The 25,466-nt window shown below is 42.0% G+C and overlaps 1 long non-coding RNA gene across 1 annotated transcript in view; it reads left to right on the top strand.

Moving 5' to 3' along the window:
* Positions 1 to 16,973, top strand: part of LOC132360520 (uncharacterized) — a 75,088-nt gene extending 58,115 nt beyond the window's left edge. Inside the window, exon 3 of the long non-coding RNA XR_009501122.1 lies at positions 16,679 to 16,973. This is a non-coding gene — a long non-coding RNA (uncharacterized LOC132360520). The remainder of the gene's footprint in view (positions 1 to 16,678) is intronic.
* Positions 16,974 to 25,466: the final 8,493 nt, after the last annotated feature.

Below are 25,466 nucleotides of genomic sequence, written 5' to 3'. Positions count from 1 at the left end.
AATTACCTGATAAGAAGTCAATTACAAACTCTTGGATTTGGAAGGGATCATAAAGATTGTCGAGTTCAGGTGCAGCATTTTGCAGATAGAAAGTGGACACAGAAGGGGGAAATGAATTGCTCAAGGTCATAGAGCTACTTAGTGACAAACAAGGGCTTAGAACTTGAGTTTCCAGTTCACTGCCTAGATGGTATGAGATAGGAATACCAAATAGCACAAAGAATTTCTCAGAAAGCAGAGAAGAGGGGCTGCCTTTCTTTAATTCATTGCTGAAGAGTTGCATGTTATTGTTTGGGGCTGGAGGCTGAGGATTATGATCAGGGACATTCTTAGAAATGTTAATGAACTCTTTCCTCTTCCATGGACTGTGCTACAGGTGCACATAAGGGTAATTCAAGGGAACTTATTTGAAATAATCACTTTACCCAAATCCTCCAAAATGGCAGTTCTAAAAGTGCAGGCCAAATACATTTTTTTTTTAGTGTAAAAAGAAGACAGGCATAATACACTTGGTTCCAAATTTGCCAATCCTGAGAATTTGCTAACTCTTTGTTGCATCTGTAGTCTGCAGGGCTTTAGAATTGGAGCACCTAGGCAAGTAGCACCTACATACATATAAGGTGATGATGATAAAGGGAACATTTCTTGAATACATACTATGTACTAATCACATAGCTAATACTAAATCACATGATAAAGGCTTTCCATTTATTTTCGTATTTAATCTTCTCAATAACCCTAAGAAGTAGGTATTATTGTTATTCCCATTTTACAGATGAGTAAACTGAGGCTTAGAGAAGTCTCATGGTTACAAAGAGGTAGATGCAGTATTTACATTCAGACAGGCGTAAGAGCCTGTCTACACACTATTTTTCATGTAAATTAGAATCATAGCATTTTAGAGCTGGAAGTGTTCATCACATTCAATGCCTTCCTTTGCCAGCTAAAGAAACTGGCACCTGGAGAAGTGGAATGGTTTGTTCTAAGTGCATAATTAGTGACAGATCTCAGGTTTCCATGCCTCAGAAGAATACCCTATGCTGGATCACTGGAAAGGATTTCCCTTTTTAAACCTCACCCCTGAGGTTTAAAAAGGGATCTTGTCAGCAGATTTCCAGATCTTCAGGGAAAGCTGTTTAGCTGCAATTAATACAGATCAGCTATACACAAAAGGGGAAAATTGTGTAGTGGCTAAGAGTCCAGACTCTATCATCCATCAGCTGCAACCTTGGCTATTTATTGAAACTCTCTATGCCTCACTTTTCTCATCTGGAAAGCTGAGATGAGAGCTGTGAGTATGTATGTACAGTGCTTGGCACAATGAAAATTTCACATAAGTATAAGTGAGCTTGTGTTATGATCTGTTATAAATATGGAGAAGAATGGAGTTGAAGGTGGGGGAAGATGGGTAGTCCCCACACTGTGCAAGTAGCACTCTGCTGGTTATTGAATCCAGGTGGCCACCCAGCCCTTTTCCTCTGATGCCTTTCAAACTGTGTCCACATAACCCTGTCTCCAGCTGTTCTCCACTGCCTGAGCTCCAGCCCATCAAAGCCACCTGTCTCACAACCACCAAGCATTCCCTGTCCTCACTCCAACCTTCTTGAGAACCTTGGGTTGGGCAACTCACTTTCACTGGGCCTTGGTTTACTCATCAGTTAAATGAGTAGCAACTAGAGAGAGTAAAATGTCATGAATTAATTTAATCATATGTTAAATAGAACTTTATGGGTGACCTAAGAATCTGTCAGACATCATTTTTCTGGGAAATGTGCTTTGAGTTCCAAAGGAATTCCAACAAAGAAATTTTTGGAATATGTATAATCCCTTATAACTTAGAAATATCCCATAACAATTGTGCAGTTTAGAAAGGAGGATTTTCGAAGAGTGGGGCTGAAGACAGGGCATGGAGGTGGGAGCTGGGAAAAAATAGTGATTCAGCTCAGAAGATGCATTTTCAATAGGAGAGGTTGGAAGATGGAACCATAGGAGGGGCTGGGTCCTGAGCATTCTGCTGCCTTTCTGCACAATTACTTTGACGACCTAGGTTGAATTCAAAGTGACAGCTGACATGATGCTGTGTCCCTGAAGGTTGTGAACCTGAAGTAGCCCAGATGCTGCTGTAGCGTCAACATTAGGTGATACAGGAAACTGAGATGTGCAGGGGGAGGGCATAAGGAGGGAATGCTCCCAGAGCCTGAAGTCAGCAAGCTCCCACTCCCCACATTCCCTCAGCTTTAGGCCTCTCATTTCTCCTCTTTCCTGTTGTTGCTTAACTGGATGGTTGCTCCCCCTGGCTGATGACCAGAAGCATCTGGGGACCCAGGAGCTGTGTTTAAATGTTCCCTGAGTGTTTCAGTGGCTACTCAGTTTTTGCAATCCCTGGTTGAAATGACCGAGCCAAATCGGGGAGTTCTGGAAGTGCAGCTGTCACAGGCAGATGTGAGTGCTGGAGTGTGAAGGCAGAAGAGACTGGCTGGGTCATCAATAAAGAGCACTTAAACAGGGCACCTGCTGCTGCACTGACTGACTCTAGGTCAATCTGACATTGCCTACAATCTATTAATCAATCAATCTATTAAGTAAATATATTGAACCAGGCGCCATGCTAAACAATGGGGATGTTAGACTGAAGAAGACCCAGCCATCTTTTCAAGGCACTCGCTGTCTAGCTTACACCTCTCCATTGTTAGGTTCAACTCTACTCCTTCCCAGTGAATCCGACTTTCCTCTGTTCGTAACTTCTGAGCTTTTGTCCAGACTGTTCATAGCACCACCTCTCTCTTCCTGCTGACTCCCTTCACTAGAACTCATTTCGAAGTCCACGTCCCTGTCCCCATGAGGTTTACTCATCCTCCAGCCCTCTGACACATCCCTCACCTGTCCCTCCTCTTCAGGGCACACTCTCATCATCCCTGTTACTATTATTCATCATTTACAGTTGTGCTAGTCATAGCGTTGAGATAGAAAGAAAAGATATGCTTTATTTATACAGCCCTCCCTCTCCCATTCTTGACTTTCTAAGAAGGCTGAGTGTTAAGAAATAGACTGTTCAGCATAGAGGGCTACATTGGGCTGTTTGGGCCCCTTCCAGTAGGTAAGAAGGAAGGAGTGGGGGCTGAATTCCACCTCTGCTCTTGGGGCAAGGCCGCAAGCTCTGGTCTAACTGCCATGTCCGGTGGAGGCGCCTTTTTACAATTTGTCTGTCTGAAGAGGATGCTTTTTCTAATCACACAGTTCAGTTACCACTAGATGCTAGGGTAGAATTGTGCCCACTTTTCTTCATGGCTTCTTCCACTTAAACAAAACAAATCCAAAATATTTAATGAAAACAGGGTGAATTTACATTTTTTACTAAAAGTTATGATTCTCTTATGTAGGAATAAAAGCCTCTTTCGTCAGAAAAAAATGAATTCCTTTTATATTTATCATGTACAATATATGGGGACTAAAATAGAATCAGCAATCCCACCAGACCAAGAAGTGCAGAATTTCCCTACTTAGAGAGATGGAAAGTGCTGAAAGGCTATGAAGAGTTAAGCCAGTACCTTCTGTGCTTAGTTTGATAAGATGCCTATTAAAGTTCTCTCTCCTTCAGCAGGGCAAACACCTTACAGAATCCTCTTATGAACCACAGGTACAACCCCACCTTCCGATGTGAGGCATGAGGGCTCCACTGACGCTGCTGATTTAGCCTACCACTGAGCCAGTGAGTTCCATGGGGAGGTAATTAGACAGGTCAGAATCAGAAGCTTTCCCAGAGAGCATCATGAATTAAACACTAGGGATCCTGAGTATGGGAAGCCACTTACACTTATCATCAACTTCACTTTTTCATCTTTTATTTGGGTTGAAGAGTTCTGAGACATTGTCAGCATTCCTACAGGGCCCTTCAGTTTTCAGATACTCTCTAGTCTCAGAAGTTATGGGCTGTATACTAGGGGGAAAGTGTATATATACACAAATAAAAATTTATTTTTAAAATATTATATATATATATATATCTTTTTATTTTAATGCATTCTATGGCCCATTCCATTAAATATCCTGCTTCCAGCATTTACCCTCACTTTTAAAACCTAATAATAGGGAAAACTAACACCCACCCAGGATGTTATATTTCAAAGAGTTACACATATATTTTTTTCAATTGATTTTCAAAGAATTTCATGACCTGGGTAGGTCTGATATTTTCCTCCTGTTTCAAAAATGAAGTAACATCTCAACAGCTGACTTGCCCACGATCATACAGCTAGATGATGAGAGTGGAACCATCTCTCCTGTGTGTTATTCTGGTTCTTTCATCACCAGATCTAACAGGCAAAATGGCTGAGTGAGAAGAGCTCTGGGCTTGGAGACTTGTGACCTTGAAAATCACAACTTTCCCATTGCTCCAAATATAAAAACCACAGTTGGGGGTAGGGATGCTAGGTTTACTATAATCCAGTGTGATGATTTGAGTCTCAGTCCTGACTCAGCTGTGTGTCCTTGGTCGTGGTACCCAACATCAACGAGTCTCCACTTTCCTATCTGTAATACTTTCCTTACTAGCTTGTTTAAGGAACATGAAATAATACAGGTAAAGGGCCTAGAATAGTTCTTGGTAGGTAATAAGTAAGTGCTCAGTAAGTATCCATTAAGATTAATATATTCCAACATTCTGTAGTCTCTCTTCAGGAGCATAACATCTGTCCATATGTTTATATTCTTCTATTAAGAAAAATTATGAAAGACTTTGAATTGGCAACAAAAGAGGTTAGTGGTTGTCCAGTCTAGCTCGTCCATTTGGGTCTTTTCTACCTTTGGTTTTCTACCTTTTGGTTGTCTTTGACAGGCTTATTTTACAGCTCTTTAGAGAGAGAAGTTGTAGAAAATCAGTAACAATGCAAATGTTTCTCATTCTTATGATTCCTGTATGTGGCAAGGCAAGTGGATTTTCTCCAGTAAAGAATATAAATCTCTATAAGTCAAATCCTCATTTGAGCCAGTTGTAACATCTTACTAGTTCCGTCATTAATTAGTGAGTTAAACAGAATCTTTGACATATCTTCATATTACATGAGAATCATAATTATATCCTCTTTCAAAAATTATCCTTTCGCGCTTTCCAATGCCCACGTCCTACTTCTGTAACTGCCATGGCTGCTCTCAGCTGTGCAGTTTCCCACTCACTCAGCCATCCTGTCCCAGTCTCTGACATCTACTGGTACCATCTTAGTAGCTGTTACTCATTCCGTGAAGCTTAATAAAGTAGATCCAATGCAGATAAAAATCACTAACAACCAAGAACTGAGACATAATGGAGACAGATTTGGAAATTGCATGGAATTTTGTTTGAATCCTTGAAAAACTTAATTGCCCTGCCTTAATACCTGAAATAAAATATGTGAAGATTACGCACTGCAGAGGGTATGTAAACATAATGATGGTCAGGCAGGAAGGGTACTCATTACTCAATATTCTACAACTTGCTAAGGAGATTTTAGGCAACTTTCTCCCTTCTCAGGAATACTGCCCCAGGCAAGAGAACATATTTAATAGGCTGGTAGAATGATTCTAAGGCAGAAAATCTCATGGGCATGGGTAGCTTGTGAAACAGAAAAAATATTGTGTCCTGACTTTTCTCCTTGTGTTCTAAGTCATATTTCTATGTCTGTTTTACCAAGAAAGAAAGGGACACTGTAGTAACTGCATAGAAACAGCTAAGAGGACGTCCCTATAACTGAACTTTAAATAAGAGTAAGATGTAAAGTTAAGCCTCAAAAAATTAAGTGCTTTGTGTAGGGAATGAATCATAGTCTAATAGTTAAAATGTCTTGGGTAAAGAGTGTTAAAGGAATTTCATTTTTATGGATCTTTAGCAAGATATGAAATAAATAAATCTTTGGAGCCATATGATAATTTTGTAAAGTAGCAACTAGTTCCAAATATGGTTTTCCCAATTCTACTACGCTATGCATTCATTCACTCAACTTTCAACGAACATTTATAAAAGACATATTCCATGCCAGACATCATGCTAGACATCATGCTAGACACTGGGAATAAAGATTTAAAAATCATTTTCCTACTCTTAAGGACCACAGTCTAACAGGATGGACAAACAAGTAAACGTAAAAGTATAATATAGTATAATAGGCACTATGCTACTTATAAAAAAAAAGTACCATGAAAGTACACAGGACATGCACCTAACCCAAACGAGGAGGGAGAAGTCAAGGAAGGCTTCAAAGAGAAGGTGATGAATGATGACTGCACATTAAAAGACACTGAGTGGAGTCAGAATGGCCATCATCAAAAAGTCTACAAATAATAAATACTAGAGAGGGTGTGGAGAAAAGGGAACTTTCCTACACTGTTGGTGGGAATGTAAATTAGTGCAGCCACTATGGAGAACAGTATGGAGGTTCCTTTAAAAACTAAAAATAGAGTCACCATATGATCCAGCAGTCCCACTCTTGGGCATGTATCTAGAAAAGACAAAAACTCTAATTCGAAAAGATACATGCATCCTGATGTTCATAGTAGCACTATTTATAATAGCCAAGACATGGAAGCAACCTAAGTGTCCACTGACAGATGAATGGATAAAGAGATGTGACATACACACACACACACACACACGTACTATGGGATATTACCCAGCCATAAAAAAGAATGAAATGATGCCATTTGTAGCAACATGAATGAGACTGTCTTACTAAGTAAAGTAAGCCAGACAGAGAAAGACAAATATCACATGATATCACTTATATGTAGAATCTAAAAAAAATGATACAAATGAACTCATTTACAAACCAGAAATAGACTCACAGACATAGAAAACAAACTTATGATTAACAAAGGGGAAAGGGTGCAGGAGGGATAAATTAGGAGTTTGGGATTAACAGTTACACATTATTATATATAAATAGAGAAACAACAAGGACCTACATTATAACACAGGGAACTATATTCAATATCTTGTAATAACCTATAGTGGAAGAGAACCTGAAAAGGAACAGATGATAGATAGAGACAGACAGACAGACAGATAGATCTGAGTCACTTTGCCGAAACCAACACAACAGTGTAAATCAACTATATTTCAATTTAAAATAAACGCATGGAATGGTGTTAGAGACACAAATGAGGTTTAGACTAGGAGATCTGTGAAGACGAAAAAGTAGACAAATTTAAGATACTATAGAAATAGACTGGATCAGAAGCACGGTCAAATTGGATGGGGGGTTGAGAAAGAGGATGGTATCCAGGATGACTCTTTGGACTCTGCCTTGAGCATCTACATGGATTGCTAGTGTCAGCTACCACAAGAGAGAAGGCTGGGGCAGGATAGGTTTGTAAAAGGGGGAGAGTGGAAATCAGAGGTTTAGTTTTGGGTGTGCTGAGTTTGAGATGACAATGAGACAGCCAGATGGAGGAAGTGAGTAGATGATATGGATATGCATATATCAATTTAGAGTGGAGAGCTTAGTCTGAGATGAAAAATTGGGTGTCATCAGCTTCAGAAGGACTAGATGGGATAACCTAGAGAAAGAGTGAACAGAGAGAAGAGCAAAGCACCCAGGCTTGATGTAGTCCTGAGGAACTTCAATATTATATTTTGAAGTCAACAAAGTAAACTGAGAAGGAGTGGCCAATGAGGTAAGTAGAAATCCAGGAAATTATACTGTCAGGGAACCTAAGACAAAGAATTTTTCAAAAAAAAATGTGCTAAGAGTTTAGGTAAGATGGGAGGCAGAGAATTAATCATTAGTTTTTGACAACATGAAGTTTGTTTATTAGAGTTCTCCAGAGAAACTGAACCAACAGGGTATCTTTATCTGTATCTATCTATTGAGAGATTTGTTTTAAGGAATTTGCTCACGTAATTGTGGAGGCTTGGCGAGTCTAACATCAGCAGACAAACTAGCAAGCTGGAGACCCAGGGAAGAGCTGTAGTTAGAGTCTAAAGGTCATCTGCTTGCAGAATTCCCTCTTCTTCCAGGGAGGTCGTCTTTTTCTATTAAGGCTTTCAACTGATTGGATGAGACCCACCCACATTATGGAAGTTAATCGACTAAGTTTAAAGTCTACTGATTTAGGGACTTCCTTGGAGGTCCAGCAGTTAAGACTCTGTGCTTCCAATGCAGGGGACGTGGGTTCGATCCCTGGTTGGGAAACTAAGACCCCACATGCTGCGTGGCGCAGCCCCTCCCCCCCCCCCAAAAAAAAGTCTACTGATTTAAATGTTAATCTCATCTAAAAAATGCCTTCACAGAAACATCTAGAATAGTGTTTGAGGGTTGGGGGCCTGAGATCTTGCATTTCTCACAACTGGAGCCCCCTGTGATGCCAATGTTGCTGGTCCACAAACTTCAACTTGAGTAGCGAGGGTATAGATCACTCTTTTCAGTAAGTTTGTCTATGCAAGATACAGTGATATAGGGCAGATAGATAGAGGGGGATATGGAGTCAAGGAAGGATTATTATTTTAAAGGGCAATATAAAAGCATGTTTGTACGGTGATAGGAATGGTCCAGGAAAAAGAGAGAGAAGTTAACAATGGAAGAGAGGGGGGGACAACTAAAAAGGCAAAGTTCTTGAGGAGGCAAGAGGAGTAGGATCCTGAGTGCAGGTAGAGTGACTAGAGTCTCAGTGGACAAGGAACCAGCTTGGTGAGAAGAAAGGAGGAGGAAGCGTGCACGTAGGCCTGGGGAAGAGGTGTGGGAGAACATCTCCTGCCAGGGAACCACAAGTGATTCTGCACGAAAAGAGCACAGGAGGCATCTGGAGGACTGATATATAAACCTCAACCTAAATGTCACAACTTATATGAAAGTTAGCTCAAAATGGATCATACTTAAATGTAAAATGTAACAATATGAAATTTTTAGAATAAAACATAGGAGAAAATCTTCAGGGTCTAGGGCTAGGCAAAGAGTTATTAGACCTGACACCAAAACCACAATCCATAAAAGGAAAAATTGATAAACTGAACCTCATCAAAATGGAAAACTTTTGCTCTGTGGAAGCCCACAGAAGAGGATAAAGAGAAAGGATAAAAAGAAAAGCTGGGAAAAAATATTTGTAACCCATACAGTCAACAAAGGACTAGTATCTAGAATATATAAAGAACTCTCAAAATTCAACAGTAAAAAAAAAAGGAAAAAAATCAAACAATACAATTAGAAAATGGGCTAAAGATATGAACAGACATTTCACTGCAGTTGACACACAGATGACAAACACATGAAAAGATATTCAACATTACTAGCTGTCATGGAAATGCAAATTAAAACCACAATGAGATATCAGTACACACCTATCAGAGGAGTTAAAATTTAAAAACTAGTGATAACACCAAATACTGGTAAGGATGCAGAGAAAATGGATCCTACATACATTGCTAATGGGAATCTAAAATAGTACAGTCACTCTGGAAAACAGCTTGAAATTTTCTTATAAAGCTAAATATGCAATTGCCATATGACCTAGCGACTGTGCTCTTGGGTATTTATTTCAGAACACTGGAAACTTACATTCACACAAAAACTTATAGATGAATGTTCATAGCAGCTTTATTGTAATTGCCCCAAACTAGAATCAGCTCAAATGTCTTTCAGCAGGTGAATGGTTAAACAAATTATGGTACAGTAGTCCCTTATTAGCCATGGTTTTGCTTTCCATGGTCAACTGTGGTCCAAAAATATTAAATGGAAAAATCCAAAAGTAAACAATTCATGATTGATTGATTAATTGCCACACGGCTTGCAGGATCTTAGTTCCCTGACCAGGGACTGAACCTGGGCCACGGCAGTGAAAGAGTTGAGTTCTAACCACTGGACCACCAGGGAATTCCCAACAATTCATGCTTTAAATTACACGCCCTTTCTGAGGAGGGGGATGAAATCTCACTCCGTCCTGCTCCATCCTGTCAAGGATGTGAATCACCCTTTGTCCAGCGTATCCATGCTGTATATGCTACCTGCCCTTTAGTCACTTAGTTGTAGACTCAGTTACCAGATCTACTGTCATGGTATCACAGTGCTTGTGTCCAAGTAACCTTTATTTCAGTTAATAATGGCCCCAAAGTACAAGAGTAGTGATGCTGGCAATTACTGTGCCTAATTTATAAATTAAACTTTATCATAGGTATGTATCTATAGAAAACACATAGTATATATAGTGTTCAGTACTGTCTGCTGTTTCAAGCACCCACTGGGTGTCTTGGAATATATCCCCCATGGATAGGGGAAACTACTTTACACATAAACCATGAAACATTACAAAGCAATAAAAAAAAATGAACTATTGATACACATAATGATTGAATAAATCTTCAGAGAATTATACTGAGTGAAAAAAAACAAATCCCTAAAGGTTACAAACTGTATGACCCATCTGTAGAACATTTCTGAAATGGCAAATTGAACAGATTGATGATTGCCAGGGATTACAGATGGGGGTGGCGTTGCTAGAAGGAGGTGGGTGTGTTCTAAAAGGGCAACCTGAGGGATCACTGTGGTGTTGAAACTGTTTAATATCTTGACGGGTGGCAGATACAGGATTCTACACAAATGATAAAATTGTGTAGAATTTAATGCACACACACACACACACACATATACAAACACATATACACAAATAAGTACAAGCAAAACTGGGGAAATATGAATAAAATGGGTGGATTGTATCAAGATTTCTGTCCTGGTTGTGATATTATATTATACTTTTGTAAAATCCTATCATTATGGGAAAATCTCTCTATATTATTTCTTATAACTGCATGTGTATCTATAATTATTTTAATAAAAATTTCAATTAAAAAAATATAAGCCACAGACTGAGAGAAAATATTTACAAATCATACATCTGATGAAGGACTTATATGCAGAATATACAAAGAGCTCTCAAAACTTAATACTAAGAAAACAAACAGCCCAATTACAAATGGGCAAAAGGCTTTAATAGACACTTCACCGAGACATATATAGATGGCAAATAACTGCATGAAAACATGCTCAACATCATTAGACATTACAGAAATGCAAATTAAAATCCAATGAGATATTACTGCACACCTATTAAAATAGCCCAAATTAAAAAGACTGACCATACCAAGCGTTGGTGAAGATGTGGAAGAACTAGAACTCTCATACATTGCTGGGGGGAATGTAAAATACTACATTCATTTTAGAAAACAGTTTGGCAGTTTTTTTAAAAGGTTAAGTATATTTCTACCATGTGATCTAGTCATTCTGTTCCTAGGTATTTACCCAAGAGAAATGAAAGCAGATCTTTATACAAATACTTGATCACGAATATTCATAGCAGCTTTATTTGTAATAGCCAACAAGTGGGAAAAATCTGCTATAGTCAGAATGTTTGTGTTCCCCCCAAATTCAGATGTTGAAATCCTAACCCCAAAAGATGATGTATTAGGAGGTGCAGGCTTTGAGAGGTTCTTAGGTCATGAGGATGGAGCCTTCATGAATGGGATTAGTGTTTTTACAAAAGAGACCCTCCCACCATGTGAGGAAACAGCAAGAAGGCACAGACTATGAACCAGGAAGAGGACTCTCAACAGAATTCACCATGCTGGTGCCTTGATCTTGGACTACCCAGCCTCCAGATCTGTGAGAAATAAACTTCTATGGTTTATAAGTTGCCCAGTCTCTGATATCTTGTTAAAGCATCCTAAATGAACTAAGACACAACCCAAATGTTCAGTAGGTGAATGAACAAATTGTAGTATGTCCACAAAATGGAATACTAAGCAATAAAAAGGAATGAACTGTTGATACATTGTAAATCACAAAATAATTATGCCAAGTGAAAGAAGCCAGTCAAAAAAGAGTGCATACTGTGTAATTTGATTTCCGTACAACTCTAGGAGATGCAAACTAGTCCATAGTGATAAGAAGCAGATCAGTGGTTGGGGGGAAAGGGAGAAGGTGATGGTTTGGGAGGAACAGAATGGAGAAATTACAAAGGGGCACGAGGAAACTTTTGGGGTGATCATCTTGATTGTGGTGATGGCTTCGCAGTTATATACATATATTAAAGCTTACCACATTGTACAATTTAAATATGTGCAGTTTATTGTTTGCCAATTATACCTCGTTGTTTTTAAAAAGGAATTTTAAAAGGAGTTATTGATTCTATAAAAATATAGTTGAATGCTTTGGAATAACCCAATATATTTTTATTTTAAAAACATCATCAGTTAGGTGCAGAAAAAGCAAATATTACAGATGGGGCAGTGTGTGTGGTGATGGGGGAGGTGGGAAGAATTTTTTAAAATCCAGAAGGAAGATGTACTTAGAGTGCTTTGCAAGTGTTTTATTTTTCCACTTGAGAAACAATAATTTGTAAATTAAAGAAAATGCATTATAGATGTGATTTATTTAAGAAAGATAATACAGAACTATAATCAGCAGGTCCATCTCAAAGTAAAAGGCTTTGGCTCTACATCAAATGATTGGTAAATGAATACGTATACTTACGTGACCTAAAATAAAATGTTTAAGATAGGCATCATATTGATTCCCCAATTTAATAGTTGTTCAGTCTTGCTAGCAGTCTTAATGATGTCAGACAAGAGGCCTTCTACTATGATGATGTAAAGATTTTTGTAATTATAAGCCCCACATTTCCAGCTAAGCCATTATGTATCTTGCCTTAGTGAAAGGGATGAGGAAGTTCCACCAGATCCCTCATGCTCTCTCCCACCCTTGGAATGCAACTCCTAACTTCTAGAACCTTCAAGCTTCTTGCACTCCCAGCCTTCAGGATTTTAAGCTGAGGCTGTAGAAAGACAGCCTCCGAGGCCCAGAACTCTGCAAAGACCTGCAAACCGTTTTCCACTGCTATAAATAAAAACCTGAAACCTGTCACACTTAGTTAATATCACCCATGTTTGGAGCCACTGAACAGAAAGGAAAGAGGCAAAAACAAAACATCTGTTGCTTTATTTCCAAACCAAGCACATGCCAGAAAAACAAGTCTCTGGTTTTCAGGCATGCAGAGATTTCAAATGCCTTCCCCCCTAAGATTCAAGTTGGGGAGCACCACATTCAGTGCTGGTTAGTGTCTGCAACACTCGGTACCAACTAGAGCACAAGGAAACACAGCAAGAGCCTCTTTCTCTGCCTCTGTTGACACCAGCCTCCCAGAGCACAAAAAAATCAGAATCTCAGACTCAGGCCCTTCACTGAAAGACTCGCTGGAGGGAAAGCAGCGCCCATGCAGTGCCTACTGATCATCAGCAGCCCATTTCTCAACTCAGCAATTCCCGGAAACCCAAGAGCAGCCACAAGGGCGTGGTCCGTACACCTCTGAGGGGGATGGCTGACACCCAGGCAGCTGCCCAGAGAGGGTGATGTGAAGAAACCCTAAAATACCAAAAATCTCTCTGCTCTGGATTCTGCCCCCTCCTGAAATGCTCCCATTAGAGTGAGGCTCCCTAGCTGAGGCACGGCTTCATCAGTTACGAGTTGTGATGCAAGTACGTACCCGGTCAACAGTCAGCCGTGGCCCAGTGCAGCACACCAATTCATTTAGAAATGATATTCGAAACAGAAACCTAAAGTGTGTGTGAATCAGGGGACAGGGAGGAGAGATGAAGTACAGCACAATGAGCACCCGAATTGTGTGGGCAGGGGGGGGGACATGGCATCCCTTCCTGGCAACGGGGAAGCAGTATAAGAATGTGGACAACAGGGATTCCCTGGTGGCGCAGTGGTTGAGAATCTGCCTGCCAATGCAGGGGACACGGGTTCGAGCCCTGGTCTGGGAGGATCCCACATGCCGCGGAGCGACTAGGCCCGTGAGCCACAACTACTGAGCCTGCGCGTCTGCAGCCTGTGCTCCGCAACAAGAGAGGCCGCGACAAGTGAGAGGCCCGCGCACCGCGATGAAGAGTGGCTCCCGCTCGCCGCAACTAGAGAAAGCCCTCGCACAGAAACGAAGACCTAACACAGCCAAAAATAAATAAATAAATAAATAAAAATTAAAAATAAAAAAAGAATGTGGACAACAGAGATGGAAATATGCCAGAGAAGACTTCCCATCTTGGCCACTTTACGAACATAAGGCCAATGCTGCTGAAGACTCAGTGGCTTAAAACTGCTACCAAATCTACCAGACTGAATGTTCTTGGAACTGCTTCTCAGAGATGAATGGGTATTTATCCTTTTCATTCAACCAACATGAATTGAGGGTCTACTATGTGCCAGGCAATGTTCCAGGCACCAGGGATATAGGAATTAACAAAACAGAAAAAAAATCTGCTTTCAAAGAGCTTACAGTCTAGTAAGGAGGAAGACAGTTATAAATGGAATAAGGAAATTTAATAGGATATGATAAGTGATAACCGCTGTAGAGAGAAATCAGGTTAGGAGAGGCATAGAGAACGGCATGGGTTACTATTTTAAATAGGAGGGTCGGGCTTCCCTGGTGGTGCAGTGGTTGAGAATCCACTTGCCAATGCAGGGGACACGGGTTCGAGCCCCGGTCTGGGAAGATCCCACATGCCGCGGAGCAACTGGGCCCGTGAGCCACAACTACTGAGCCTGCGCGCCTGGAGCCCGTGCTCCGCAACAAGAGAGGCCGCGATAGTGAGAGGCCCGCGCACCGCGATGAAGAGTGGCCCCCGCTCGCCGCAACTAGAGAACGCCCTCGCACAGAAACGAAGCCCCAACACAGCCAAAAATAAATAAATAAATAAATAAATAAATTTATTTAAAAAAAAAAATTAGGGTCAGAGAAGATTCACTTCATGTTTCACTGCCTCTTAATTATCTAATGTCCTCATGCCACCTATTTTTCAGAGTGCAAAGGGCCTGGAAAGTCCTGGCCACACAGTGGAGACTGGACCTACGACTAGTGTAGAATATAAAGGAGTGGTCTTTAAATAATTTTGACTATGAACCCCATCAATAAAAAAAATTGAGCACCTGCCTCCAAGTATACTTATATTTCCTTCATAAATCATATGTATGTTTTCCTGTGTTAGTATACACCACTCATTTTAAATCAAACACATCAAAGGGATGAGTTAAAGATGGAAGAAATAATATTTTTAACATTGCGTTAGCCATGATGACTTCAGCAAACACCTGAAGGCACATTACACATTAAGGTCAAGGTTCATTGTTAAAAATAATCTAAGTCTCACACATTCATAGAAATGTAGGATTTGGGGGGTCAATTCTTTCTGCTCTGATTAGATCTCCATTGGTTTATTTATTATAAATTTATTTATTATTTAATTTATTTGTTTTATTTGTATTTGTTTTGGCAGCATTGGGTCTTCGTTGCTACGCGCACGCTTTTCTCTAGTTTTGGCGAGCGGGGGCTACTCTTCGTTGTGGTGCACGGGCTTCTCATTGGGGTGGCTTCTCTCGTTACGAAGCACGGGCTCCAGGCATGCCGACTTCAGTAGTTGTGGCACGTGGGCTTAGCTGCTCCATGGCATGTGGGATCTTCCCGGACCAGGGCTCGAACCCATGTCCCCTGCATTGGCAGGCAGATTCCCAACCACTGCGCCACCAGGGAAGCCCCTCCATTTGTTTGTTTTTTTTTTTTTAAACTTGAATTTTCCGTGTGTTACAACTATTTACATAGCATTTACACTGTATTTATTTATTTATTATTTTTTATGGCTGTGTTGGGTCTTCGTTTCTGCGCGAGGGCTTTCTCTAGTGGCGGCAAGTGGGGGCCACTCTTCATCGCGGTGTGCGGGCCTCTCACCATCGCGGCCTCTCTTGTTGCGGAGCACAGGCTCCAGACGCGCAGGCTCAGTAGTCGTGGCTCACGGGCCTAGTTGCTCCGCGGCATGTGGGATCTTCCCAGACCAGGGCTCGAACCCGTGTCCCCTGCATTGGCAGGCAGACTCTCAACCACTGCGCCACCAGGGAAGCCCCTCCATTTGTTTTTAATATTAAGTGAGACTGATGAAAAGATTGTACCAGGAGTAGAACTATGGACTTCTCATTGTTCCCGTGCGTGGGCTTACTCTACCTGCAATTTCTTCCCAGGAACTTCTCAAAAGCTGTTCATTCCCTCCCTAGTTTTCTCCTGAGGGAGGATGTTCTGGAGCCTCTTGAACACAAATCTCTCTCTCTCTTACCCCCACCCCGCCCCATTCCTCCTCCCCTTTAATTTTTTCTCCAGGTCTTCTCTCCTTCTCACCCAGACTTTTATTCTATGCATCTCCTTAGCTTCTCTGTTAAGTCCTAGCCCCTTTCTCCAGCTTTTACCAGGGGCTCCCATCTCTAAATATTCTCTCTCTTAGAAAAAGAAAGCTCGTGTATTCTCCTTTACCTAGTCCTAGCAGGGGAGAGGGAGAAGGGCACAGGAAAGCTGGTGAATTACGGTTACTAATAAATCTGTTCATTCCCCCACTTCCCTGAACATAGGATTGCCATGTGAATTAGGAAGAAACACCTCCACACGCAACCCATGAGGAAATCTTAAAGAGAAAACGATTTCAGGTTCTTAAGATTTGGGAGCCATTGCTACTGAGACCAGGAAGGTGGTTTTAGAACAACTTTGGAAACATAACCTTGGGCAAAAGTGAAAGTGTCACCGGCAGAGCCCATTAACAATTCCTGAGAAATAAAAATGGAACCTGGGTAAAAAAAATAAAGTCTAACCTTTTTTTTTTTTTTCTTTTCCTTTACGCTGAGTCTAGCGTCACTTGCTCATAGCGGGTGGCATGCAGAGGCCCTGTACGCTTCACTTCAGACCGGAGTTCCTCGTTCCTCGTGCGAAAAGCCTGCGCAGACACTTCAGCTCCGCAGCCCTTGCTCAGAAGCTGTGCCGGACACTGTGATTCAAGACGGCGGCTGCGGAGCTGTGAGCAACACGCATGTGCAGGACCGCAAGGACTCCACCCCCTCCCTGCAGACCAGAATCCCTTAAAGAAGCCCCACCCATGGCCTGTCAGGGAGAGCGTGTCCTCTAGAGCTCAAGCTTGCACTTCTCCATTCTTTGATCCAAAAATAAAGCTTTCCTTTGCTTCTGCACTGAATTCAGTCTCATTCTATTGGCCCGAGCAACCCTGGGCAGAAGGACCCTTGTTGGGGGATCCAATCAGGAGGGTCGGTGGCAGAAGGAATAGAAGTAATGAAGTGACCCATGAAACCAAATTTTTAGAATCAGGATATTAAACAAGATTGAACATTATTTATTTATTGTAGTTTGGCCATTTGTACTTTACATTAAAAAGGGAGTAAGTAGGTGAATTGATATAATTTGTATGCAAGAAAGATTAGACATTGTTAGATGTAAAGTTAAAGATAGAGGTCTGGAATAGCTAAGTGAATCCTGTTTGAAGACAGCAGCACATTTCTTCTGTAACAGGAAGGAAATAAAAGGTATCCAAGAAGTGGAACATATGAACGTGTGATATATAGAAATCTCTCAAGCAGGAGAGTTGAGCCAAAGGATTCACAAACCAAAATAGACATTTCTAGGAGAGAATTCACTAGAATACACTTAATTGGTGAGAGGTAGCTGGGTAGGTAAAACAAAGTCAAGAGTCAAGGTTATGAGAAAAGAAAGTCAAGGAAGGGCAAGGAAGAATAAAATGGAATGTCCCTAAGGATACAAAAAAAAAAAAGGAAAGGAGAAAGGGTGGTAGCAGTCTTACAGAGAGAAAAAGGAGGAAGGTTAAAATGCTGCTAAAAGAGAAACTTCCAGTGTTGGAAGAGTTTTGACACAATGTTTCCAGAGTATCAAGAATCAGGTGGAAAGTATTTTCCCAGCCTTGACAGTTTCTTTCTAAATGGCTCATGTCCAAAACCGAGTCACACATTCACTCCTAAATCAGTCATTGGCAAGGGGAATGGCACTACCTAGTTTGGTTCAGATAGTCAGAGACGCTGCCTCATCTGAAGTGTATAGCCACCTACAAACTAAAAAAAAAAAAAAAAAAAATTGGGATTCTGTGGAAAAAGAAGAAAGTGGAGGTGACTATCAGGTAGGGAACCTCTAAATAGAACCCGCTACAGAAGCCCCTATGGATTTGGTGAAATTTGGGCTAGTCCTTGAAGACTGGGTCGGATATAGACATGAAAAAATGGGCAAAAGGGCTTTCCATTTGGAGGGAACACCCTGAGTGAAGGCACAGAGACAGAAAGGCACTGAGCGTGCTTCTGCCTGATGCTATCAGACGGTGGTGTGCATACGGGGAAGTAGTGTTAGATCACATGCAAGGATATATTGGCATTGTTACCCAAAAAACTGGGTTCACCTCCTGGTGGCTGTCAAGCCAAAAGACACAACCAAGCCAAAGATCAGGAGAACGAGGGATTTATTATTACTTGCAGCAGGTAAGGAGAACACTGTGGATCCTTCCCAAAGCAGTGTCTCCCTGAACAGCAAAATTGGGGACATTTTAAGCTAAAGGTACATGCATATTCACGAAGGGGCTTGGACGGTAGAAAGAGTCCAAGCTTCAGTTGACAGAAGTCAAGAGTCAGAAAAGGTCAACATCATCATCCCTTAAGTTACAGTTGATCTGCTGGTTGAACTCCTGAGAGGGGTTTAAATTCTGCAAAACAGCTTAAGACAGTCCTTCAGCCTAGTCTTTACCGTTGAAACAGAACTGGGGGTCTTTACACCTGATTTATTATCTTTGCTTTTGTTACTTCTCTTGCCTGATAACAGTTTGTCCTCTTGTTCCCTTAAGATCATTATTCAAGACACCTACTCAAGGCCAAGCATTGTGGCCAGACTTAGATCACAAGATGGCTTAGGCCAAAAGTGGCTTCTCTTATGTCAAGAAAGCCATGCTTGGTTCTCCTTCTCTATGGACCCCCTACCCTATCTGCTTATAGCATCAGATCATAGAGGGCCTTGAATGCCAAGGCAATAGAATCAGAATTTTATTTAGTAAAATAAGTTAAAGCCTACTACATTTGATTGTATGCTTAAAAGTTTTGATTCTGGTTCTTCTTCCTCAGTTCTGGATATTGGGGTTTGAGGAGGGTCAGAAATGGTCAGAAATCCCTCCCAGTCCCCTTGGGTTTAGAGACAGTTGAGACACAGATGTAGGAGTCAGGCAGGTAGTAATAAAAATATTGCCTGCATTTCTGCTACAGGGTTGGTTGGACTTGGAGGACATGGGTTTTGAGCGCAGCAACAACGGATTCCCCAAAGTGCATCCCTGATTCAGATTTAGCTCCCCAGTCGGTCATGGTGGTGCCAGGTCTCCAAGTCTCCCCTGTGGGTACCATGGAAGGATGTGCGTTCTCTGAGGGGTGGCAGATCCCCAAAGAGGAAGGAGAAAGGGGCTGAGATGGGCACTTTTAGCTTCTCCCAAGCTCATCAATTATATGAGCTATTCCTCCTTTCTTGGAGAGGAGAGAGAGGAATAGATGGAATAAGAAGCTATAGCCTCCTCCACTAGTAACTTGAAACCAGGAGAAAGAAATGCTCCAGATCCCGCAACACCTGCTGTTTAATAAGGCCCCAAATAAGTCTTTCCTTCTGACCACAGCATATCTACTGCTTTCCTGATAACCTTGGCCAGTGATTGGTTATTATGGGTCATTCTGAGACAAACTATTGCTGTGTTCTTCCCACATCTGTCTCTTGGGCAGACATTGTGTCTCTTCCTCCAGAACTTGATATTGCTTTTAGCCTGCAACATAAATTCTGTTTTATAAGTCTAAATGTTATTTGATACGGCCTTGAAATGATACCTTCCTGATTAAATGTTTTGACATGTGAAAGCACTTAGCAGAGCAGCTGCATGCCCATAAATGTTTGTTGCCTCTCCAGCCCCATTCCCCCATGCCTGCTTTTCCTTTTTAGGTCCTTGGCCTTCACATACTCCTCTGCAGCTTCTTTCCAATATCATTTTGTAGGTTGAACTGTTCTGTATTTGAAAAGTTTGCTCTTCAACATAGCACTCCTTTCTCAGCACTCTGTAACACTTGCAGATGAAATATTAACTGGGTACACTTTTACTGTCATCTCCTGCCTTAAAACTTGAAACTCCAAACTACTAGATAATAGAGCTGTTCCAGAGGCTGCAGTGTGAGATGCCTTCGGACTGTTTTTGCCCTGATGCTCCATTACACTGTGATTAGTGCATCATAAAATGAGAACCTATCCGTTCTAACACATCTCTGATGCTACAGAAAAACAGAAATAACCTGCAAGAAAACTGACACCAGAGATGTTCTCTTAGATTTTTTTTTGTTGTCTATTATCTAAATTATTACACATTTACTTTCTTTTTATTTTATTTTTAATCCCCACCCCACTTTATATGTATATGTGTGTGTGTGTATATATATATATATTTTTTTTTTTTTTTTTTTTTTTTGGTGGGAGCCGAGCTGCCCAGCTTGTGAGATCTTAGTTCTCTGACCAGGGAATCAAACCCGAGACCTTGGCAGTGAGAGCTCGGAGTTGTAACCACTGGGCCGCCAGGGGATTCCCATCCCCCCCCCCCCTTTTTTGTGTGCATTTTCTTGTCCTCCAAAGTGCATGCCAAGAACTCATTCAACATGCTTCCTAATAACAAGGCTCCTATTTGCATGGGGGCTTACAGTGTACCAAGTGCTTTTGTAATTCAGAAATGAGCCTCCATAGGACAGAATTCTTAAATTGTGCTCATTTTGATTCTTAGAATCAGTTTGAGCCAGAAATAGACCTCACCTAGTCCAGATATGTCAAATAACAAACCATGAAGTGTTTTGATTGCTCAGTTATGAAGATAGCACAAGGATTTTTGAGAAGTGGCAGAAGGCCCACTCCTAACATACCTCCTGTCTGAGGCCCCAGGTGATAGTCTATCACACAATCCACTAGGGAACTGGTAATCAACTCTGATCATCTCTGTGTCTCTGGGCCCACAATGCCCCTGGCCCAAGCCAACTGCAGCAGGATGCTTCTTGCTTTGGGATAGCCCTTATTTCAAAGTTATCAGTCGTCATCCTACGCTGACTCACAATTAGCTTTCAGGACAGGAGGTTTGGCTCCGGGAAGCACCAGCTCCCTGCTTGCTCATGGTAGCCTGTCTCTCTCAACCCAAGTGCACTGTGTCTGGGTGCACTTTACCCAGTTCAGTCTGTATGTGCAATGGAGTCAAGAAATGATGGAAATGCTTTTTAGGAGGAAGCGTCACTTTCTTCTTGCAGTGTAAGGAGATGTTTCCTTAGTAGCATCACTTAATATCTTCCCTCTTCAACCGCTCTTTTCTGAGAGCCTGATGTGCATTCTTGGTACTCTGTGCTGCTGTTGGCGTCCAGCACCTGGAACGGTGCCAGCCACCTTGGAGCCTCAGAGGATGATCTGACATATTGAAAATGGCAAGGCAGAAAAATAAGAAAAAAAAAAAAAAACAACTTGCATCTTTGATGATGATGTTAAACCACTGAATTCACCAACAGTGGAATTGTTCTACCTCTGGGCTTTAATAAATTTGTTTGTATAGCCATTTTTAGTTGGGTCTTCTGCTAATGGAAGCTCATAACATTTTAACTAAACATTTTCTCTGAACACTGATATTGGAAGTAATCTCGGCCCACTTAATTGAATTTCTATAACTTTTTAGCCACATTCCTACTATGGCAACTTTCAACCTTGTATTACCATGACTTACATAAATATAATTTCCCGCTTATCTGTACTCCTGATCTTCGTTAACAGCATTATTCTCCACAAAATGCCCTCCAAGTACCACTAATCCTGTGAGATGCTCCATAAACACAGGGTTCTGTGGTCACAAGTTTGGGAGTTTGAAAATTAATAAACAGACGCGTCATTTAACATGGAGTCAAGAGACCAGAAGGGGGCGCTCTCACACCCTACCACTCAACATCAATTGCATACCCAACAGGAAAAGATGTACCTTTTCATCTCCAGGGGGAAGAAGGTTACTACTTTACTACCCAGCAGGAGGAAGGAAGAATTTCTCCTTGCCTGGCAACAGTCCAGCCAGTGAGAGACTGTCACAACTCGACCACTAAAAAGGACTCCCAGTTTCCTCCAATGGACTCTGTTTATAACAGCCCCTTCCAGCACCCCCTTCTCTTCTATAAAAGAATGTTCCTGGGGCTTCCCTGGTGGCGCAGTGGTTGAGAGTCTGCCTGCTAATGCAGGGGACACGGGTTCGAGCCCTGGTCTGGGAAGATCCCACATGCCACGGAGCAGCTGGGCCCGTGAGCCACAACTACTGAGCCTGCGCGTCTGGAGCCTGTGCCCCGCAACGGGAGGGGCCGCGATAGTGAGAGGCCCGCACACCGCGATGAAGAGCGGTCCCCGCACCGCGAAGAAGAGTGGCCCCCGCTTGCCGTAACTAGAGAAAGCCCTCGCACGAACCGAAGACCCAACACAGCCAAAAATAAATAAATAAATAAATAAAGTAGCTATAAAAAAAAAAAAAAGAAAAGAATTAGTATTTGATGAGGCCAATGCTTAAAAAAAAAAAAAAAAAAAAAGAATGTTCCTCTCCTTTGTTCTCCAGACTTGCCTATGGTTTCCGCAGATTGCATGTCCTGAATTGCAATCCTTTGCTGTTCCTAAATAAACCCATTTTGCTGGTAAAATAACTGGCTGTTTTATTGTTTTAGCTTAACAGAAGACACAACATGCTACACCCTTCCCTTCCTTGCAGATTCACTAGATAGCACACAGAAATGATGTGATGTAATTGTTAAGGGTGAGATCCTACTCTTTACTAGATGTGTGGCAATTTTGGTTGCTTGTTTAATCTTTATGAGCCCCAGTTTCCCCACATGCAAAATAGGTACAAAATGCCTACCCCACAGTGTTGTTATGGGAACCTGAAATAATGTATATCAAATATTTAGTCGTGCACCGCCCATTTCCCACAGTGCCTTTGGCTCATATTGCCTGCCCTAGGAGCTTCTTGCTTGGTGACCAAGGTTACTACGTTATTAGTTTGTATTTGTGTACTTGCTCACACATTATTTTCAAGTTTCAGAACAGTGTTCTTGGGACTTTCCTTCTTTCCAAATTGCTCAAAGACATAAGTGGAACTCTTGTAAGTGCTTAATAATGATAGCTACTATTATTTGCAGCAGTAGCAGCATATTAAGGGCTCTGAGAAGTCCTATAGTAAAGAGATCTGGTTTACTTTTGTTTAAGCCCACATTTCTCAGATTTATCTGAGGTTATAGCCACTCTTGACACAATACCTTTTCACGTCCAGTGTTACAAGGCACATACTTTGAGAAATGCAGATCTACCCACGTCACCCAGGCAAGAAACCCGGCAGCCATCCTAGGCCAATCCCTCTCTCCCATCATCCCACCTGACATATTTAGTCCATCATCAAGTTCTTCTAGTTCTTCTGAGCTTACCTCCTAAATGCTTCTCAGACTTGCCCACTCCTTTCTATATCTACCACTACTGCCTTGGAGCACCAATCCCTTTGCACAAAGGACCTGTCTGCCTTTCATCTCACTCTCTTTAAATTTATCCTCTTCATGCACCAGAGGAATCCATCTATGCAAACTGATCATATAACTTCTTTACTTTATAACTTTTACTTTATAACTTCTTCTTTCTTTACTTTTACTTTTACTTTATAACTTCTTTCTTTACTTTACTTTATCATATTACTTCTTTATAGTTTCTTTACCCAGACTCCTACAGAACAGAGCTCAGTTTCCTTACCAAGGCTCTCAAGTCCTGCCCCCACCTGGCTGCAGACTTCCTCCCTAGCAGTGTGTCTCTCAAGCCCTGTCTTCCACTTTATACTCTCCCTACACCAAACTGCCTGTGAGCCCCCAGTTTTTCCATGCTGTTAATGCTTTGTGCACTTCCCTCTGCCTGGAACTCTCTTTCTAACTTGCTTTATCTGACTCTTCCTCATCTTTCACAAAACAGGTCAGGTGACAGCTCCTTTTGGTCTAAGATCCTTCCTGTGGGCTCCCATAGCAACCTGTGCATATGTTTACACTGCCACTTGTCTCGTTTCATTGAAAGTATGTGTTCATGTAAAATGTCACACAGGAGACTGTGAACTCTTCAAATGCAGAAACTGTGTTCTTCTTCCTCTTGGCCCACAGTACTCACCTGTCTACCCTTGATGCAGGCCCTTATTAAATCTATGGTGAATCAAACCATTCTGAGAACCAGATTTTTACTGTCTTCATCCTCCAAAAGGAAAAATCAAAAGATTCAGGGGCAGGGGCTTCCCTGGTGGCGCAGTGGTTGAGAGTCTGCCTGCCAATGCAGGGGACACGGGTTCGAGCCCTGGTCTGGGAAGATCCCACATGCCGCGGAGCAGCTGGGCCCGTGAGCCACGACTACTGAGCCTGCGCGTCTGGAGCCTGTGCTCCGCACCAAGAGAGGCCGCGACAGTGAGAGGCCCGCGCACCGCGATGAAGAGTGGCCCCAGCTTGCCGCAACTGGAGGGGGTCCTCGCACAGAAACGAAGACCCAACACAGCCATAAATAAAAATTTAAAAAAATAAAATTAAAAAAAAAGATTCAGGGGCAAGCAAATGTCTAGTTGCCCTCTGGGGTGGCCGAGCCCTGACCCACATTTTCTGCCAGGGCCACAGCCACCTGGGCTGGGTAACTCCAGACACAGAAGACTTCATTCAGCCTTTCTTCTCTCTGAGCCAGACGTCAACATGGCTGCCTGCAGCAGTGCAGAACCACAGCTGGGCTGTGCTGATGGGGCAAGCACATCACTCTGGCTTCCTGCTGTCCTGCAGCTTCAGGGAGGCTTGAGATGAGTGGGCTGAACTAGCCCACCTGGCAGCAGCTGTTCCTGCCTTTAGGGATGAGGAGGAAGCAAAGAGGGCGAGGGACAAGAGGGCCTTGGGGGCCCAGAACCAGCCCTACCTGGGGGTCCATGGATGCCTGGGCACAGGTCCCTTCAGCAGATACCAGGCTTTTGCCACTACTTAGCACCATCAAAGCCTCGTGTAATTGAAATGCATGCAGCTGAATTGCTACTCAGAAGAGGTGAATGAGTCAGCCTGTATCTTAAATCAGGATCTGTGGCAGACCAGCTCCAACCAGGCTTCTAGGCACGGGAGATCTAAGGCAGCATCAGCTCTATCAAGCCTGATTCGATTAGTTTCTCCAGTCAGTTCTTTCTATCTTGCTGCTCTGCCCTTTTCCTGTGACCTCATTTTCCTGTCAAATGGCCACAGGATTTACCTAATGATGCTCATGGGGAAAACCCATGAGATCGCCTGCTATCCTCAGACGCCAAATCTCTTCTTTGGCCAAAAGAAAACTGACCTAACTCTGTAGCAAGGGGATCATTTTACTTCACCCTTTTATCCCCAAATGGAATTGCAGAGCATCCTTTTATCACAGGCAAAGGCATTTCAGAATCGTGTTTTCCTGGCCTTCTTCTTAGACTCATAAATAGGGTTCACATGTCTAACCGTTTAGAACCATGCAATATTTCTGAGCTATAAAGGATCTGAGCAACAATCAACTTGGACCATTTCATTTCACAGATAAGGAACTGAGGG

Source organism: Balaenoptera ricei, chromosome 2, assembly GCF_028023285.1.
Source record: "Balaenoptera ricei isolate mBalRic1 chromosome 2, mBalRic1.hap2, whole genome shotgun sequence".
Taxonomy (NCBI): Eukaryota; Metazoa; Chordata; class Mammalia; order Artiodactyla; family Balaenopteridae; genus Balaenoptera; species Balaenoptera ricei.
The sequence above is the reverse complement of the archived record's forward strand: the minus strand, read 5'-3'. Positions and strand labels throughout refer to the sequence as shown.